General features: G+C 40.1%; 1 protein-coding gene across 2 annotated transcripts in view; it reads right to left on the reverse strand.

Annotated features, from left to right (window-relative positions):
- LOC126472148 (uncharacterized) overlaps positions 1-22,139 on the reverse strand; it is a 628,043-nt gene that overhangs the window by 263,909 nt on the left and 341,995 nt on the right. The gene's annotated exons all lie outside the window — the stretch shown is intronic.

Raw genomic sequence — 22,139 nt, forward strand, 5'->3', positions numbered from 1 at the left:
GTGGCGAAATGAAGTCAAAAGTGACGTAAGTTCTGTAACGGGCTCTTACAGTCATTTTTGGGTACATGGATCACACAACAGTGCTTCGACATAAAGGAACGGTCTTAGGGAATACCAGGAAAACATTTTCCAGGCAATACCGTTACTGCCACAGCATTGTGCTCTTCCTTCTTCAGTGTTTCTCGCCAGGCACGCCGATATTTATTCGTCCTAGGGACCAAAACCTTGACTCGTCGATAAAGGCTACCCACAGACACGCTGCAACAGTCCAATTTCGATAATCGTTGGAAAATTTCAATTTTCCGACGTCGCGGCACCATTGTTAGAGCCGTTTTGCAGACATTACCCACTTCAGCGTTCCATTAGCGCCAATAGTGAGTACGGGTCTGATAATTTCATAAATTGTTTGGTTATTGAACTGTCCATGACAGCAGGAGGGGAAGTACGAACATGGATTAACGGCTTAAATACACGCTACGATGAACAGTCGTCACGCTAGAGGATTACTCCGTATCACTGCACGAAATCTTGCAATCAGCATGTCACCGCAAGTAATATGAAGCACTATGCCACTACACCCTAAGAAAGTATAATTACAAAGAAGAATATGTGAATTGCGCCTTACGATTGATATATAAGCAAGTGCAAAATTCGTTATTTGTTAATACGTGGGTCACGGTCTCTGGTAAGCCTTTCTGTCGTGCGCGTCAAGTTGGAAGAGAGCACGCTTTTGCGCATACCCCTCTGCTAACCCCCCTAACAGCCGCGCGGAGTGGCGCGTTCTTTGAGACGTCATGTCACGGATTGCGCGGCCACTCCCGCCAGAGGTTCGAGTCCTCCCTCGGGCGCGCGCGCGCACATTAGCCCCTAATAGCCAATGAGCGTTAATCTGCGTCGGGAAGTTGCTGTGATCAAAATTGGACAGCAACAAATGCTCTCCTAAATCGTCATAACTTCTGAACGGTTTGCTTTAGGACGTTCATACTGCACGGTTGGCCGCGGGGCATGATAGGGATGTATGTTTTAAGGTTCAAATGGCTCTGAGCACTATGGGACTCAACATCTTAGGTCATAAGTCCCCTAGAACTTAGAACTACTTAAACCTAACTAACCTAAGGACATCACAACCACCCATGCCCGAGGGAGGACTCGAACCTCCGCCGGGACCAGCCGCACATGCAGTCGTCACATGATGCAAGTGCTATGAGCTACTTTGAGTAAAGTAGGTCTGTCTGGTGGTCAGAGGCGTACACTGTTATCACCGACTGCCTGTTCTAGTGTTCAACAGACACCCAGGGAACTTATGAGAATGCGACAAAACTGTACGTGCCGTTGCAATACACGCACTGAGACTAGCGGTCGTCGCTTTGAACAATTACCATGAGCTACACTGATATTATGCGGTGTACGCTGTGTATGTCCGTAACACCAAAAATATGCATTTCCGATCACTGGCTCCCTATATCAATATGATCAGTTGTGGAGCCACTACCACCTGTTTCATTTTGCCCCAAAAGGTTTGGGCACCCTGTAGATGTAGATGTAGATGTAGATGATAGTCGGAAAGAAAATAAATGAGAGCAAGTCACGTTGAGACTTGGGACTGTACGTTATTGGCAGGAGTCCTTGTGGATCAGTGCACGGGATGCTAGAGTGACCGATCCGGTCTGTCGACTCCGTTAGACAGGACAGGAAGTCAGAGCAGAAACGCGCGGCGGCAGCGCTTTATCTCGCCTGCTTTAGCGGCCGCACACGTCCGCAGCCGCTCGGCTGCGCCCCCTTTCACGCTGTTACGTAAGACATCTCGCAGGTGTCGGCCGTATCGGTCCGACCATCACGGTGGCGAGGGGCGGTGGCTCGTCGCGTTACGAAGGTTCCGGGTTCGCGCGCAGGCCGCCGGCTTCAGCGAGGTGTAGAAAGCTGCTTCAGCCCGAGGGCATACGGCGCCTCGCGAACCGTCGGCAAGTTTCTGCCTTTGGGCGCGCCCCTATCAAGGCAAACAGTGGCACAGCTGCCGCTGTGACAACAGCCGGGTCCAGGCGCGTCGCAGCCACTGCTGGACTGGTTACAGCAGGTCGCGGAAACTGTTCGACGATTCACCGACGGCGAGGGGACACATGAGTGTGTGGGCGGAGTAGAAGCCGTGAAACTATCGAAGTTAAGCGCCAACACAGCAAGGGCAAGGGACACAGTGCACAAGTGTAGGACATCATAGCACAGCAGACATCTGGCTCTCAGTAGCAGAATTACAGGACAAGGGCTAAAGGAAAGGCAAGTCATACGATAATTCCCGTGAATTACCTCATGGGAGAGTGTGACCACCCACACGCACGGCCCCTTCACTAGATGTATCACTGTTTAGTGTAACCTGTACACTACACAACTGTGATCAATGATTCACTTGTGCGGAATTGCGTTCGTATTCCTGAAGATAACTCGTCATGATACTAGCCTACTCCTTTCGGAAAGTACACAGAACGCCACCAGCTCATATAACGATAGATTTATCATTTAATGTGCCTGTTACTCGCAATTTATAGGACAAAACACTGCGGCTTGGCATTTAAAGTTGTACGTTGGAGAAAAATCCCAGTAACTGGAAACTTAACGCCTATTCTCGACTTTTCATAGTGGAACCTCTTTACCACTGTGCTTGGAAGTATCATTCAGTACATCAAAGTTCACAGACTTCAACTTCGAAAGTAAGTAAGACTCAGGATTAAGCCACGTCTCAATAAAAGTCTAGAAAAAATTCAGTGTCATTACGTAAGTGTTTTTCAGGTCAATGTTTGCGACAATCATGGTGGGGTATGACGGGAAGGCAAGGGTGTGTCAACAACTTGTAGTGAGAAAGCGCGACATAGGCGTGTCTCGTAAGAACGAACTTAATCAGTTGCATCAAAGTCCGACGTAAATATAGCCACGGGATGCGCAATCTAAAAGAGTCCGGTTAGTTCGCAAAGTAATCAGCGTAATAAAAACTGTTTTCTGGTAAACGTTGTATAGCTGAAAGCACAATGTAAAGTGATATAAAAGTCGTCCTAACCTCCGATCACAGATATTTTTTTCTGAACAGCTACTTGAACTGTTCACGAACTGCAAGTCGTGACATAATTCAGTAGCTTCGCCAATTCTCAACCGCATTATTGCTGTCCAAGCTTTCCTCTCGCAAAGTTACAGGCTGGTTTGTCAACATAACCTTCAATCCAAATAATTAGGAGAAAGATCAACTGTAGCAATGGTACAAGGCACGTATTTATAATCTGACACTTCTATGAATAAACATCGAAGAATATCAAGTAGTTTCAATTTTGGCACTTAACACAGTGGTTGGACAAAAATATGGAATCACCATGGCAAATGCACGCGTGAACATAACGCAGATGCTAGGCAAGCCTGCTGGTTGCATGGTTGCATTGATGCGTTTGACCACGAACGGCACCAGTGCAGTGTCCTCAATACTTTGCAGGTGTTAGTCGTTGCAGAACAGTGCTCTGTGTAGTTGTGAGTGTATTATGTCGGTGCTACATGAATTCGGACATGGGCAAATTGTTGGTGTTGTTAGGTCGGTACTTTAAACACTTGGTTATGGAAGTACCGACCTAACAACACCAACAATTTGCCCATGTCCGAATTCATGTAGCTCCGACATAATACACTTTAGTTTCAAGAGGCACGGTCTCGAAATTTATACCGTACACAGTGTGAGGTAACGGGTGAATTGTGGCGCCCTGAAAATATTTTAAGTTCGGAGTTGGCGTGGCCACGCGGAGGCCTCTCGGTGGGCCACAGCCCAGCATCAACCACGTGGTGCCGAACGTCAGCTGAGCACGAGGGGCAGCTCCAGTGCGTGGTCCAGCCGTGTGGCTGGGAATTCCATGGTGACGCTATGTCGATGAAGGAGACACGCTGGGAGTGCCAAAGATGGCGGACTTTGTGAAACCTTAATGGCAGACATGTCACAGTTCGTATAGAAATTAATAGTAGCCAGATGAATCATGATACCTCAAAAAGAAACATGTACATAACCATTATGTGCACGACGATTCTGATGGTGTAATCGGATTTTCAATATCTTTATTAGTTTAAAGTTTAGTATCTGACTGTAAATTATACAAGTAACACCCAGCAACGAATTTCCACACCCTAACCGGTTCTTCTGATTTAGTCGATCGGCGTGTCTTTAGAAAGCTATTAGTGTAAACCTAAATTGGTATAAATTACAGGCATGTACTTGAATAGTACATGGGTTATTATCGATTACGTCAGTTCATAAGTACTCCACAGTTACACGAAAGAACGGTAGAAGTATGCTTCTTATAAATATATTTATTCATCTATGTCTTTGTTTATAACGGATATATACTATTCATGAAGAAATTGATTAAATATTTACTGTGTTTTAGAAGGCACAGAGACATTAGGCTACTGGCCTACCTTCTGCTCTATCCCTTTGATATATGTTTGTTTAATTTGCTTATGTATTTAATAATGTGTGTTAGAGCGTGTTTATGGTCCAGCCGTAGGAATATTTATTTAATTTCAAGGTATTTAAATGTAAATCAAGTATTTCGAATGAGTTTCAAAATGTTTGTGAGTGTGCGTTGGCTTGGAGACATGATGGACGTCCTATCGCCAATCACAGCGCTCGTTATTAAGGGGGGCGAAATCAGTCCCATAAGGAGAAAAGTGCAGGGCGAAATGCAATTCCAAAACCACTTATCAGTCATCCAAACGCCCGTAACAGTAAAACGTGGTGCTGAAGACATAAAACCAGAACTGTGGAACAATGGAAGAAAGTTCTTTGGTCGGATGAGTCTTGCTGCATACTGTTTCCAATTTTTCGCCGAGTTTACGTGGCAAGAGTGAAACACGTCGTGCATTCAGTGATTATTTGGGCAGCCCTATCGTGTATTCCATGGACCTCATGACTGCTCTGCGAGGTCATGTTACTGCCCAGGATTATGTGAGCATTTTGGCTGATCCCTTGGTAAATGTTTGTTCGCCAATGGTTATGCTGTGTTCCACGACGACAGGACACGTCTGGTTTTGTGAGCAGGGGATGATTTGTCTCATCTCCCCTGGCCATCGCATCATCATATCGCAATGTTACTGATCCTTTGTGGTTTGCCACGCAGAGAACGGGACTTGACCGCTATCCATTTCCATCATCATTACCTGAACTCACCACTATTTTGCAGGAAAAATGGTACAATATTCCCTTGAAACCCACACAAGACGTCTATTTACCCATTCCGAGACTTTGAAAGCCAAAGGCTTTCCTACACCGTAAAGTTTTGTGTTTTTGATGCTTCCGTATTTTTGTCCACTCCCTGTACATCACCTGTTTTCTCGCTTCTTACTGTTTACCCTACCCGGAACTTTCCTCTCCATATTAACGCATATCTGAAGCGTTGCCAATAAAGACTGTAGAGGGAAAGCGACCAGGCTGCCACTGCCTCTGTTCCAGACTTAATCCATAATCAAATGGTTCAAATGGTTCTGAACACTATGGGACTTAACATCTGAGGTCATCAGTCCCCTAGAACTTAGAACTACTTAAACCTAACTAACCTAAGGACATCACACACATCCATGCCCGAGGCAGGATTCGAACCTGCGACCGTAGCAGTCGCGCGGTTCCAGACTGAAGCGCCTAGAACCGCTCGGCCACTTCGGCCGGCAATCCCTAATCTTACACCTGGAATTCCCATTACAGAGAGTAAGAAATTAGCGTAAGTCGAATTAAACACATTGCACCAGCAACGATGACAGCTGGTCTTGATGGCCTTCATTGTAGGGCTATGGCGATATATATATATATATAGAGAGAGAGAGAGAGAGAGGGGGGGGGGGAAGGGGGGGAGGGAGGGAGGGAGAGAAAGAAAGAAATAGAAGAAGAAGCGGGCACCTTCGTGTCTTTAGAAATGTACGAAAGTGTTTCCCAATAATACATAATCTATAATAACCACAGAGAACAATATGCATCAACATAAATGCGAGCAGCAAAAACGTCTTTCAGTAGCGTCTACGTTCACTCTATGTTAGCTGAGGTAACGCAAAGATAATGGCATATCACCTTACATCTTCAAAACTCTTGCCTAATCTAGTTTTATGAGCTCTAATATCCACCCCCCTACATGACAGGCAACATCACATAAAAATTAAGTATAAAAGAAGGTTCGCGAACGCTATTATACAGTTAAGATACTGAATTATATTGGAGAAGGAGAACTTATGAACTGATGAGGACCAAAGAATTATTCTGCTACCCATATGAAGCATTTTACCAGAACCCTGCACCGTCACGGCAACACGTTACGCTTCAACGGACATAACAAAATGACATCGGTATGGCGCTTTTGCGGCAGAAATTGCCTTTTTTCAAAGCGCCATTTATAACAAGAGTAGATTAAAAAGATAATAATGTTTCAGTTTCGAGGCCGAATCTCAGACTTTCGACATAGTGAATTCACATAGTTATAAAGTGACCATAAGCTATATTAGGTGATGAACTGTACATCAAAAGTGATAACGTCTTGAACCAATTTCGTTTACGAACTGCTAATGCGTATCAAGGTACAAATCAGACATGAAATACATGTTTCTTACTTGTGACCGCCTCCCTGCTCAATCTGCGATGGCGTAGAGTTGATACGTACTCGGTGTGGCACGTCTGCAGACACTTCACTGCATTTCCACACTCACACTTCTTATCCTACAATACTGACAAGTTAACTTGGAGGAAGAGACTGCACTGAGTGTGCAATGGCTCGTTCAGCGCTACCTGCTCCCAGAAGACGTCAGCCACGTGTCCAGGACTTGTGGAAGAGCCCTCCAGCACAATTACAAACGTTTAACCGAGACACCAAGGTCAAAGATGAGTCGTACAAACGGCGAATGTTTAGCGGCGCACCTGGGCAAACAGCAGCAGCGCGTGGGCAGTGCGACCTGTCCCGTGGGAACTTCGCATTCCTCTGGACCCGTTGGCCCAACCCAACACCGACGGCCGTCGGCTACGCTAGTCGACGGTAAAACGCTGTGATTTTATGTTCAACCGGTGGTCTTTCTTCACCTAGATAACTTAAACCATGGCAGTTTTGCTGACAGTTTTCTTCCGACTCTAATTATCACCTTGGAAACGTAAGTTCCGGCTACATGGCAGTATCAGCTACAGCGTCTATTATTTTAGAGCTGTCTTAATTTCGAACTGAGAATGGAAGTGTGTCTCCATACACTTATGGTATCGATATTCTCAAGAGCAAATTAAACTTCAGTTCGAGTGAACAAAATTTCGAGTCCATTTACACGTGTTGTACACCACGCTTTGACGTTGTGTATGTGGTCCACTTCCATGAGCTTCGATCACGCTTATAGCACCGTTGCAAAATATTTGAGTACCAAATTGATCAAAAAATGAATATAGAATTATTATGTTAACAATAAACTGATAGACAACAGTCAAGCGAAATGGAAGTACTGAAGTTAAATGCTGCTGAAGCCCTTGATGCTTTCAGTTGCTTAGCATAACTTGCAGTAAGTGTTAACACCATTATTCCTGAGATACTTCAGATTACAATTTCCTTTTTATCGAGATACACAGAATCTCCCATAGTGGTGGCAGACTGTTAAAAAAATGTTGCGCTCAAGATATTTCTACGACTGTTGCAACATGGCCTTCTTGTAATTGTTACGAACTCCAAGTGAGGAATCCTTACCAATCTCGAAAATAGAAGATACAGCGACTATAAGAGTTAGAAGGCCCTTATTTTCAACTAATTTAACAACCAGTGCTGCAGTATAGCCACATAAAGGATCATCTAGTGGTTTAAGCACGCTCTTATTTCTGCCACTGTTTGCTGTTGGCTTTCAGGTCTATGAACACATCTTCATACCATTTCTTTTTGCCTGTGTGTCATTATTACACAAATGGGGTAACTGTCATTAACGTAAAATCCACACACAACTCTTATATGGTAATTTTGAAATATGCTGTCGCATTTAGTAAGTGCAAGAGTCCTCAATGTACTTTAAGAAGACAGCTCAGAAAAAAGCAAAACCATACTACCAAGTGCTTTGAAATACTATAGTTTTCTATTACTCTGCATCTGTTAGCCCTCTTTTACGGAAGTGCGCACTGTAGATTATAGTCAAATAACGTTTTTCGAAAGAAGTAGAAAAATAAAAAAATAAAATAAACAAACATCGGAGTGAGGGATGAGGTACTCTTGGAGTGGCAAAGTGGGGCACCAGGAAAAAAAGTTTGGGAACGACTCATCTTGATGATTGCTTTTATTAAAAGCGAAACCATTTTGAGGCAAAGACTAAGTGTAAACTTCACTATGAATTTACCTTAAAAGTCAATAATAAGAATGTCTTCCCTTTCTGGGTAGTAATACCAACTACTTTAGTATTGAAGTGAAAGACGAAACCTAGCGAAAATCCATCTTATATATAAAAAAAAAGAACTTCAGACTGTTACACACTAACGGCCTAGAACCTGTGCTGACTTCAGTGGGATACGATTAAATACGTGCGCTAACATCCAGACAATCAAATTTTTTACCACTAAAATCACTTTATAATTAACTGTTCAGCAGAAAAATAGATACTGATAACAATCGCGTGTCAGAGTAAGACAAGAGCAAGATTTTTCAGTGAAACCAATATTTAGTAGCATTTGCTGAGGATAAAACTAGTATAAAACGTAATACAAGCAACAGCCGTCGACATGAGCTCGTTGTGACGGGCCAAAGGAAATTGTTGTGCTCACGTTGGTCTGCTACAATAGCGACACTAAAATGTACTGATATTTCTCTGTATAATAATATGAAATAAACTACTACGCTGAAGAAAGCAGAATCAAAAGTTGCACTTTTCGCAAATGAGAACAGACAACGCAATGCCTTCCCCGAGCAAGTTTCGGAGTTTACACCGATCGGCTGTTTCTTCACGCTTCCACGAGGCTGTTTCCGTATTCTGCAATTTCCCTTTTTTTCTGGATATTACGATGTTCTCAGCTGCAGATCAACGCGTTCGGCACGTGGGATTGAGGCAGTGCATCCTGATATCCAAACGCGATTGTGCCGCTTTAGAGTTGTCGTACGTAAGGCCGGATAGCGATTGTGTGAACGTTTCGTACTGTCAAGGTAATTTCTGCAACCTGGTGCAAAGTTCGGAAATCGTACGGCAGGTGTAAAATGGGTTTCAGTTGTTTCTACATCCACTGCAGACAACAAACGTGATCACTACAGAGCTCTTTACACGTCCACTCTTACAAATTAAATGGCTCGACTGTGAAGATTCCACGATTGTATTATGGAGTAGGTCGCTTAAACGCGTGATGCAGGTTGAAACACGTATGTAACATAGCAGCGATGGCGAGGCATTGTAGCATCTGTGACCAGAGAGTATGCGCTTGACCGCGCGAGTGTTGCGAGCGGTTCTCAGTCTGTCAGTAGTCGTTGAGAGTCTGTAGCTCTGTCTAGTTGAGAGCAGTACTCTGTCAGTAGTCGTCGCGAGCAGTAGCTCTGTTCAGTGGCGTGCAGTACGCTAGTAGTCGTCATGCAGAGCGGTCGGTCAGTGGTAGCAGTCCAGTGGGATTGCGTGATGTGGTCTGGCGACAACACTGGTCAAGATGCTGAATGAGGTATACTGTTAATTAAGATAATCATCGGATAATGTAAAGTTTAATTATTGTAACTAATTTTCAACAAGTGCCCCCAATAATAACTTTGATTTCAAAAGCAATTTTACATAAAATTTTCATTTAATTGAAGTAACTATTTCGTTCCACTTCCCCTAAACAAAAGTTTCAGTTTTCAATTAGATTACAAAAAAAAAAAAGGAATATTATTATTTGCAATGCAGTTCCTCCAAGCGGTGCGCAACAACAAGAGCAGAAATTTGACTAGATGTTGCAATGAGGTAAGAATTTAATTTTGATTTTTGCACAGGCCAAAGACCGATATTTCGGTTTAATTGAATCATTATTATCACTGAGATTTTCTTATCACTGAATGGACCTTAATTTTTTTATGAAGAACTTATACTTGAGTCAGATTGCGATTCTCACATTTATTGTCATTAAATTTAATTGCAGGGAGGTTACGTTTGGCTCCCATTCATTTATTATTTCTGTCTTTAAAATTTCAGTGGAGAGGTTACACTTAGCGCAATGTCCATTGGCATTCCTAAATAATATATTACATTCCTTTTAAATTTTTGTGGGGAGGTTACACTTGGCGACACCCAGTCCAGGATCGTATTTCGTTGAGAGTCTTTTGAGCAACAGTCAGATATCTGCTCTTATTTGCTTAGATATAATTAGGATTTGGCGCAACGCTTTTATTAACTTGTGACTTTCTTTCTACAGGTCAACGGCAATTTGTTGCTCTATTGTATTTGTGTGTTGTTTTTGCATTGTGCTTATTTGTTTTGTGAAAAATTTTGACTATTGTAAAAATGCCGCGAAAGACTGTGAATAGTGTATCGCGAGGTATTATGAACGAAATTACCGACTTAAACAGCGTGACCGATAGTAATTGTGACACGCAGTGTAATGATGACAATCCTGCGTTCACTGACAATCAGTGCGTTCTAACAATTAGTAATGATGTAGACCTTAATGATGAACAAACGAACTCGATTGTGTCTTGTGTTGATTTGACGACAATTGATGACGTGGGGCACACTATTGTAATGAGCGCTGCCCTGCTTAACACAACCGATTTACTAAATTCACGTGACGAGCAGACAAATTTGTCTAATGAAAATGAACAGATCACACAAAGTAGGACAGATTTATTTAATTCCGAAACAATGACTGATAGTATACATTTGACTGACAAACCTTTTTGTAAATCTCAAAATGACCAAATGGTTACAGAAAGTGAAACAATTCCAGATCCACCATTAAACAGCACTGAGAATAGAAATGCTGACTTTGAGTCGAATCCCATTATGGCATTGTTGATACAAATGACTAAGCAGTTTAATCAAAGATTTGATAACAATTCCAAACAACTTAGTGAACAGAACAAAAAATTAGACAAACTTATTGAAAAGATCAGACAACAGAGTGAAAGTTTTGACAACCATTTCAAACAACTTAGCGAAACAATTGATAAAAGTGTCGATCTCACAAACGAAAAACAAGACGACCTTAAAGAACAGAACAAACAAGTTAGTGAGCAGATTAAAGCTGTTACCGTGCAATGTCAGGACAGTAAAGAACAATTACGTGAGGATACTAAGACTTGTGCTAATAACAGTAATAAAAAAATTGGCACTGTTGCACAAGAATTAAGTAGCACACGTGTAGACACAACAGAATCACATAAAGACGAGATTATTGCAGTCACCGAACAATGTTCAACAAACGCAACACTGATACACGAAATTAATGCAGTCACTGAAGAATGCCCTAAAAACGAAGTACAGATTCGCGACGAAATTAATTTAGAGTCAGTGGAAGTTTCACACACTCCGAATACGGAAGATGACGAGAAATTTGCACGACAGATCAACCAAATTGACGAAAGTGTTACAGTAACAGAGTTGAAAACTATTTCAGTCACCAATACGTCACAGAATCCGCCACTTTGCGAGCATTTGTCAGAGTCACGCAGCGCGTATCATGTGAGCAATTTACAGAGACTACGAGACTTAAAATCCGAAAAGCCACGCGAGTTGAAATCCGAAACGACACAGACAAACAGATTCACACACAAACCCGAACGTGTTTTCAAATTCAATGACGAGAACGTAGATTACGAGCAAATTTTATCCGCCAGAAAATGTAAAGAAAGTAATAATGACAGCGTACAGGCACAGGCTTTGCACTGTATACGACAATTTATCTTTGTACATTCACCGCTATTGCCTGTAATGCAGAAGCTAGCTTTGAACCAGATGCGACAATTTATTTTTGTATTTACAACAGCATTGCCTGTAATGAAGAAATTTGAATTAGCACGGATACAATAATTTGCCTTTGAAATTTTACCGCTATTGCCTGTAACACAAAAGCTAAAATTTATTTGCAGTGCGTAAAAGACCTCAGGGGATTCATTACGCTTTAATGAATATGTGCCGTAGCGAGCATAGGGCCCCGAGCTGTAGTAGTGCTATTTCATCTTTAGTTTTCTGCACTGCTGCCTTCTCTTCTACTATCCTTTATATCTATCCAAACTGCTCTTTAACTATTGCTCTACCTAGTATTAAGAAACGAGTAATGAAAATCGGATATGACAAATCTTTACCGAATGTGACAATTTTATTAGGCACTCCCGTAATGATAACTACCGCCGTAATTTTAATAACAGATAAAATCGTAATCATCAGTATGTGTAAAATTAACAGCAAACGCATTTTTTGGTAACAATAGACGTTTTTCACCACAACAGCATGAAAGTCAGCCGCTTAGCATACCTAACCAACAATGCAGTCTACAAGGTCAACCAAACTTTAATGTTTCGCCGCGTGCACGTAAAGTCTCAGCTACAACAAATAGTAACGCACGGCAGCAAAGAAATAACTACGTAAAGACAACACTCTATTTCAACTCGTATCGCAATGCGCCGTATAGGAATGACTATCAGGACAGACGTAAAAAGAATGATGAGCACAATTTTCAGCGTACATTTAATAACAGTCGATCTTATGAGCAGCAACAACATCAGCAACAACAAATAATCATGAATGAAACAGACAATAGGTGTCATCCATAGCGTAACACGTCAGTAAGAAATAACAGAACAGTTCATATAATGGATATGCCACAACATTCTCCCGTAAATAATAACACGTACGATAAATTTTAACCAGATACAGCACAGATTGCATATTACAGTAACGCAAACATTACTTTTGACACGCAGAATTTTGTTCACGAAAATGTTATTAATTTTGAACACAATACTTCCGACAGAACTTAGAGACAGAATTACGACGTATGTAGACGATATTCTTATCGCAGAAGCTAACTGGTCTGAACACAATCTGATTCTTGAACAACTGTTACAAACTTTCCATGCACAAGGACTTACAGTTAATCTTAGTAAATCGCACTTTGGCAAAACTTCTATAAAATTTCTTGGACACGTAATTTCAGCAGAAGGCATTGCACCTGATCCGGAAAAACTTCAGGCTCTACGTGACATTACTGTTCCTACGACAAAGAAACAACTACGCAGTTTTTTGGGCTTAATTAACTTTTTTCGTAAATTTATTCATTATTCTGCTTTAGACACGCCTAGACTATGCCAATTAACAGGTAAAAACACTATTTGGTCTTGGGATAAGCAAGCACATTCTGAATTCATGAACCTGAAGCATGCTTTGTTGAATGCTCCACTTTTATCGCACCCCGATCTTACTAGAAATTTTTCCATTGCCACCGACAGTTCTAACACCGCTTTAGGCGTACACATTTTCCAGGAAATTGAAGAAGATGGCTCTACAGCAATCAAAAACATCGCATTTGCAAGTCGCATTCTGTCACCTGCTGAACGAAATTATTCCGTTACAGAATTGGAAACATTATGTGTTGTATGGGCTTTTACGAGATTTAGGCACTTTCTTTATGGCAGACCTACCACCGTTTACACAGACCACAGAGCGATACAATTTTTACTTTCGGCTAAATTCACTCACGACAGGTTAAGTAGATGGAAACTATATTTACAAGAATTTAATTTTACGATTGTTCACATTCCCGGCACACAAAATGTTATAGCAGACGCACTATCGCGTTCTCTCGGCATCAATCAGCAAGACGTAGCAACCAACTTCTGCAAAACAAATTTCAGTGTCATGTACATTCAGCAAGTCGCATTTGAAAACTTTATTTCATCGTCATTACAGAACATAGCACAAGAGCAAAATAAAGACAATGTGTGGAAAGAAATTAAACACGTTTGGCAAGATAGGAAAAATGTTACGATTAGGAACCACTACACTGTACGCAATGACATTCTGTTTCGCCGCTCTCATCCTGACAGCAACAATTGGTTATTATGCATTCCTGACGAACTGGTTAACAAATTAATTTGGTACACTCATTTAAGTTACGCACATTACGGAGCACGAAAATGTTTTCTTACACTGAGACAGAACTCTTATTTTACTAACATGGAGAAACGTATACGACGAGTTTTAGCGTCTTGTAAAATTTGCCAGAAAGCTAAATCAGACACCACTTCACTTCACATATTCCTCCATTATATCCCATTATACCTGTTAAATTAAGACACATAGCCGCAGTAGATATTTTTGGTTCGATTCCGAGAACTAACAGAGGTTTTTGCTACATCTTTGTCGCTGTTGAGCTCACTTCAAAATTTGTTACCTTCACTCCGTTACGTAAAGCTACTGCTAAAACTGTTTCGAAAGCATTTGTAAAACATTTTCTATTTCATGTAGGGCATGTGATGAAAGTAATTTCTGACAATGGATCTCAATTTCGTAGTAGCGTATGGACACGCATGTTACGAGCTAGAAACATTTCTCCGATTTATATATCCAAGTACCACGCTTCTTCGAACCCCTGTGAAAGATTAATGAAAGAAATTGGTAAACTGTGTAGAATATACTGCCACAAAAGACATATTGATTGGGATACACACATACTCTCATTCCAAGATGTAATTAATTCCATTCCAAATGAATACACTATGCTATCTCCGTCTATTATGCTGAAAAACGTTGAACCACCAAACAAAATTAAAGAATTAGTAAACTTCCCTAAATGTCGTCGACTAAGACACCACGAAATAATTGACATTGCGCTGAACAACATCAAACGTGCCGCAGAGCGCCGGAGAAGACGGCAAAAACAGGTTTGTAGACGCCGAGACTTTCACGTTGGACAGAAGATATTAGTACGTACACATTATTTATCCAGTAAATTAAAAGGTAAGTGCAGTAAATTTGAACTTCTATACGCAGGTCCATATCGGATTCGCAGCATCCCTCACCCCAATGTTGTACACGTCGAAACTTTGAGAACTAGAAAATCGAAAGGCAACCACCATATCTCAAACATTAAACCGTTTATTGAATGAAGACACTTTATGATTCAACACACTATGATGTCATTTATTAATGCAATTATTTCACTTGACTAATTACTGATGATTATCGCATTTTTTCTTGGCAAGTGCCCGGCAAGGTAAGGTTAGCAGGTCGCTTTTCTTGTCGTTACACATCAGACCGTGCACATTTTCCACTTTTTTTGTGTATATGATTGTATTCCAGTTTTGTTTATATGCACTGTGAAATAGTTAAGATATAACACACACCAGTTGACTTTGACATTTTTTTTTGCCTTATGACATCTCAACATCGTGACTGTTTTACATTTTGCTGCTGCATTGTATTATTCTGTGTACATTTTTGCATCTGAACACTGTCAATGTCTTTGACATATTACGTTTTCTGTCATGTTATGCTGTATGGTTAATTATGTTACCATAAACCAGTCATTATTTAGTGGGTATATGATTTAAATGCAAGACATTAATCTCTGTTCATCAATTTCAGAAAGAAATGATGCGTGTAAGAAATAAATTCAACAGAAATGGGAATTTCACCTACGGAATAAACGAAAGAAGATGCAATAACTTTATGAGGAAGAGTAAATGGATCAGGATTAACAAGCATTAACAAGAATATACTATACTCATCATAGAATAGCAGCCTTAGCTAATTTTTTCTTTCAGAATACAAGGTGATTGATGCAGGCTGTCAGACTGAACTACACATCTTAGTTTTAGTGATGAAATATGCTAGAGATAAGGAATAGTTGTGTAATGAGTAATGAAGTGATATTTTTGCAGATGATAATGAATACTGATGAATAATGATGAAGGATATGGTATTATGAATAATGAAGTTTTTCTTTACAGGTGATGATAATAATGAAGTTATGATAATATGGATAATGAAGTGATTGATAATGAAGTTTTTTCTTTACAGATGAGGATAATGTTGGAGTTTTATATTTATGCTATGTAGTTATTTAAGTATTTGTTGCAGTTTGTTTTGACAGCAGGTGTTATATTGCATAGTAGGATGACGGAAAGTTTTGGAAAGGACAGCTATGGAACACATTTTATACACATTTCACTACTTGTTAATTCGAAGTTCACTACTTTTCAGCATAGTGTGCGTTTCTTCTTTCAGGTCAATAATCCATTTTGTATTTTTTCCAGGAGATGCTTGTCATGATACTTACTAAAACTGTTACTTATTATACCTGTTCTAGTACTTGCATTTTTATTTTTTTTACCCATTTGTGTTTACCATTTATAAATGTAATCACATATACTGCCTTGTTACATAACCTTGCTACAGCTGACTCATGACGAATGACGTTACCTATCCTCATTGGCAGCAATAGGTCAAAAGCAAAAAGTGTTATGCCTCAGCAATTAATTATCGATCCCAACGCAATGCATTGCTAACAAAAAAAATGTATTAACAGTCCCAAATAGTGATACCAGTTTGAGAAAATTCTGAATAATACTGATTAGCTCTGAATAGTATGTCACTTGAGTAATGACTTCTTAATGAGACAACAAAAATACACATATATATAAAATAATGCTTAGTAACTGGCTAGTAATTGCCACTGTTATTGTAATGAGACTACTTATAATCCCCATGATTATTAATGCTATGACTATAATTAACTGATTTTTAATAATGACTTCATAATGATCTGAATAATACTGAATGAGGAACAATGCTTTATACTATTCGATACCTGATGGCCACTGAGTGCCAATAATTAGTGTCACTTAATGAATTGTTATTAATTATGCCATTAATTAGCTCTTGTTTTCAATGTTCATACTTTGTAATTGGAAATGAATGTGACTGTTTCATAATGCTTTGTAATTAGAAGGCTAATGATTCTTACTATATTGAAATGACAAATGATTAATTAACTATGCTTTATAATTGGAAATGAATGTGACTGTTTAATAATGCTTTGTAATTAGGAAAAAGCTAATGATTATTACTATTGAAATGACAAATGATTAATTAACTATGCCATACTTTGTAACTGGAAAAGAATGCGATTGTTTCATGATGCTTTGTAATTAGGAGAAGGTTAATGATTAATACTATATTGAAATGACAAATGATTAATTAACTATGCTTTATAATTGGAAATGAATGTGACTGTTTAATAATGCTTTGTAATTAGGAAAAAGCCAATGATTATTACTATTGAAATGACAAATGATTAATTAACTATGCCATACTTTGTAACTGGAAATGAATGTGACTGTTTCATAATGCTTTGTAATTAGAAGGCTAATGATTCTTACTATATTGAAATGACAAATGATTAATTAACTATGCCATACTTTGTAACTGGAAAAGAATGCGATTGTTTCATGATGCTTTGTAATTAGGAGAAGGTTAATGATTAATACTATATTGGAATGACAAATGATTAATTAACTATGCTATACTTTGTAACTGGAAAAGAATGCGATTATTTAATAATGCTTTGTAACTAGGAAAAGAAGATTACTGATTCTATGTAAAACAATTAATGAACATTTTTCTGTAATACTACATACATGGTACAGAAATGTTCAATAACTGGGCTATGAATGCCGCAAACTACTACTGTAATTGACAATATTATGTGACTTAATGTCCTTCACCTTATGAGCTAACTACCCTGAATTACTGCAATGTCCATTTGTCCTGTTTATCCTAATGATCATGGAGCACTATATTTGGTTTTGCACTAATTCTACGTTGATGTGCCGTGTAAGAGCGTGGTGTTGACACGACATGCTGTCCACCACCGTGAGCGATGAAGACGTTATTATGGTCCCACTGTTTGGTGTACCTAATGTACTGCCAAAATGAAAACATGAAACATTAATACGACAGTTCAGTGTCTTGGCTACACTGATAAATTCTGAGGGGAAAAGAACTTCAAGTTGTGTCACTTGGTGTTGTACTTCTGTGGAAAGATATGGACTTTCAAAACAGCTGTGTGCAATCTAAAGTGCTACAACCATGATGCAATCCTTCCCTTTCCTATCCTAATTCTTGTCACATAGTGAAAATCATTTTTGCTAACATTATTTATGTTCATGGCTATAAATTTTTGCAATTCGCTAAACTCCAGTGCAAGTACACTTATGTCACTGGTCGACATGATTTTTTTTTTTGCAATTATGTTTATTTATTGCCAAAATGCTAAAAACATTTTTTTGATTTGTTCTGAAGTACAGTATATGTGCACTTTTGTCTTTTATATTGTATATACATTTTATTTTCTGAACTACAGTGCATGTGCACTTCTGTTAGGTGTTAATATGTTTTCTACTGAACTTCAGACCCTGTACACTTTTCTCATTTTTCAATATGATTTCTACTATTCTGTATATTCAATACTTTAATGCGAATGCACTTATGTCATTTGTTACTAATTGTACATACATTTCATCAATTACTGATATGCTCTCAACTGCAGTGCATGTGCACTCATGTCACTTGTCAACATAATATTTTGCCAGTCTGTTTATTTGTTCTGAATATGCTAAAGAATTTTTTTCAGTGCCTGTGCACTTTGTTATCTGTCAAATAATTTGTATATACATTTTTCTGATTTGCTACTATGTTTTGTACTCACATTTTGTCTTTGTCTGATATATTTTGTACTTAGTGCGTGTGCACAACATTTAAATATTCTGTAAGTTGTAGAATTTTGTTTATTAAAGAAAAATTTTGCCGCGCTTGGCAAGTCCAAATGACTCACCATCGCTGCCAAATTTTTGCCCCCCCAGTGGAGGGTTATGAAACACGTATGTAACATAGCAGCGATGGCGAGGCATTGTAGCATCTGTGACCAGAGAGTATGCGCTTGACCGCGCGAGTGTTGCGAGCGGTTCTCAGTCTGTCAGTAGTCGTTGAGAGTCTGTAGCTCTGTCTAGTTGAGAGCAGTACTCTGTCAGTAGTCGTCGCGAGCAGTAGCTCTGTTCAGTGGCGTGCAGTACGCTAGTAGTCGTCATGCAGAGCGGTCGGTCAGTGGTAGCAGTCCAGTGGGATTGCGTGATGTGGTCTGGCGACAACACTGGTCAAGATGCTGAATGAGGTATACTGTTAATTAAGATAATCATCGGATAATGTAAAGTTTAATTATTGTAACTAATTTTCAACAAGTGCCCCCAATAATAACTTTGATTTCAAAAGCAGTTTTACATAAAATTTTCATTTAATTGAAGTAACTATTTCGTTCCACTTCCCCTAAACAAAAGTTTCAGTTTTCAATTAGATTACAAAAAAAAAAGGAATATTATTATTTGCAATGCAGTTCCTCCAAGCGGTGCGCAACAACAAGAGCAGAAATTTGACTAGATGTTGCAATGAGGTAAGAATTTAATTTTGATTTTTGCACAGGCCAAAGACCGATATTTCGGTTTAATTGAATCATTATTATCACTGAGATTTTCTTATCACTGAATGGACCTTAATTTTTTTATGAAGAACTTATACTTGAGTCAGATTGCGATTCTCACATTTATTGTCATTAAATTTAATTGCAGGGAGGTTACGTTTGGCTCCCATTCATTTATTATTTCTGTCTTTAAAATTTCAGTGGAGAGGTTACACTTAGCGCAATGTCCATTGGCATTCCTAAATAATATATTACATTCCTTTTAAATTTTTGTGGGGAGGTTACAAGGTGTACTTTAGTGTCTGTGAGCAGTCTTCCATTTCTCGTTCCAGGACCTGTTCGTAAAGTCGGCATCTACATTGCGACCAAAAATGTAAGATGCAGATCATATAACACACAAATATTGAGTTGTTTGTTTTCTCCCCTACAAAAAGCAACCCTGTACACAATTTGTATAATTATTTTAGGGAAATTTACGTAGTATTGCTTAGTTTTATGTGTATTCTTATATTAACTGAAAGTTTAGTCGGGTCTAACGAGTGTAGATATTTCCCACACAAGGGCGTGGACGCCTGTCACGAAAGCCTCCTGACAATATACGAAAGAAATTTTTATTTTTTCACGCTTTCGCAGAACTGACACTGAACAGGAGATCTAATGGGCGAATCAAGGAACTGAAGGACAAAGACTTTGGTGGAGCAGAGCTACAAGGTGTCACCAGTTGCTTGGACAGAGAGGTCTGAACTACAGAATGCTGTCGCGTTGACAAAGGAACGTGAAGTGGTGGTGCCGGTGGCGGCAGGAAGCGGCCGCGTGAAGACATCCGGTCAGCTGCTCATTATCTCGCCGGTCACGCTCCGGCAGTCGCTTGCGTGACGGCTCGCCGCCAACAGCCAGCTCACTCCCCCGCGGCAGTAAGCAGCCCACTCTTTGCCCGTGCCACCGCCGCCGCGACGTGTCACCCAATCGACGCACCACTACTGTGCCGCCTTCGTAAATGTACTTATAACTGCCACAGAGTTTATACATACAGGGTATTGTTCTTCAATAGCCCTTACAAATTCCTGGTATGCGTCCAATTTCCCAGCTGAAAACACAAACATCTCAAACCATGTATGAAGCGACTCAACAAGTGACCGTGGTTGTAGGCATGTTTCACTGCAAACACAATTTGCTTTTACAGACTTGTGCTGACATCTGTTACAGGGGCGTTGAAACAAGAACTTACACTGATTCAGAGGTCACCTTGGATTTGGTAGAAATCTTTATAAGATTTCGTTGAGAGTGAAACAGTGTAGTATCACTCACTGATTCGCCGTTTGCTTTTGGAAAGCGCTGCCATGGTTTGCCAGTAAAGTAAAATCGCAGGGCTTGAATGGCTGGGAGACCCCGAACGGCACGTTGAGCCGCTTAATTGGAAAGGTTGAGTCAAGAAAACCTGTGATCTTTACAGCCTCCCTTCATAGTGTACTCCAATATCCGCTGTTACTCCTATCTGATACGCGCCTCACACACTTGAGCAATATTTGGACCGTGCAAGTGATTTGTAAGTTCAGTAGTCTCCTTTGTAGTCTGACCGCATATGCCCAGTATCCAGCCAATGAACCGAAGTCTGCCACATCCCTTACTTACGACTGAGCCTCATATCCCTTGAAATTGTTACACCCAACTGTTTGTATGAGTTGACTAATTCCATTTATGATCAAGTGACGTTGTAGTTACAGGATACAACTTTGCTGCGTTTTATGGTTATAGAGTCTTGTTCCATTGGCACCAATTGAGTTATACTCTTATCAGAATAACAAAGTGTTTTGTTCGCCATTGCCATATTGCTTTGCGCGTGACAACGGCCGTCACTAAAGAGATTGAAGTGACTAATTTTCGTTGTGTATTTTATTTCTTTGACAGCACAAGGCGATTTCAGTACTCCAGTTTACGACGAAATGTACGACAGAACTCAATAATTAATTGCACAGTTGCTGCATACAGGGCGTGTGTGTACAAGTAAACCGCCAACATTGCACGTTTCCGTCTCTTTGTTATTCTGATGCAGGTGTACAAACAGAGCCGGCCGCTGTGGACGAGAGGTTATAGGTGCTTCAGTCCGGAACCGCGCTGCTGCTACGGTCGCAGGTTCGAACCCTGTGTGTGTTAAGGTCATTAGGTTAGTTAGGTTTAAGTAGTTCTAAGTCTAGGGGACTAATGACCTCAGATGTTAAGTCTCACAGTGCTTAGCGTCATTTGAACTTTTTTTTTTTTTTTTTTTTTTTTTTTTTTTTTTTTTTTTACAAACAGATAATACAGAATTATGAGCTATACGACTTTCAATGCGTATATGATGCTTCCAAGGTTCTCGGGTGTACTGCCAGATGTAACAGACGAAAGTCCACGACATTTGGGCGAACAACCGTTCCTCAGTCATCTGGTGGTACTGACGGAATGAGGGGTCGGGGGTGCACTCCCGGCAATACGAGGTATAGAAAAATTAGCGCACTCTGATTTTGCGCGCGATTCCTCACCTACTAGCAATAAAAAATGTCTCTAAAAATTTCGTCCCGCGCAAATTTCGGGCAGTAAATGGACGTTAAAGATCGACATCTGGCAACAATGTAATCACATGCACGGTAACATCTGTCAGCATATAGCAGTAGTCCTGTCCAATTAGTGCAGTGTCTCTAGCATTTTGGGTTAGAATGCACGAGATCAA

Source organism: Schistocerca serialis, chromosome 1 (assembly GCF_023864345.2).
Source record: "Schistocerca serialis cubense isolate TAMUIC-IGC-003099 chromosome 1, iqSchSeri2.2, whole genome shotgun sequence".
Taxonomy (NCBI): domain Eukaryota; kingdom Metazoa; phylum Arthropoda; class Insecta; order Orthoptera; family Acrididae; genus Schistocerca; species Schistocerca serialis.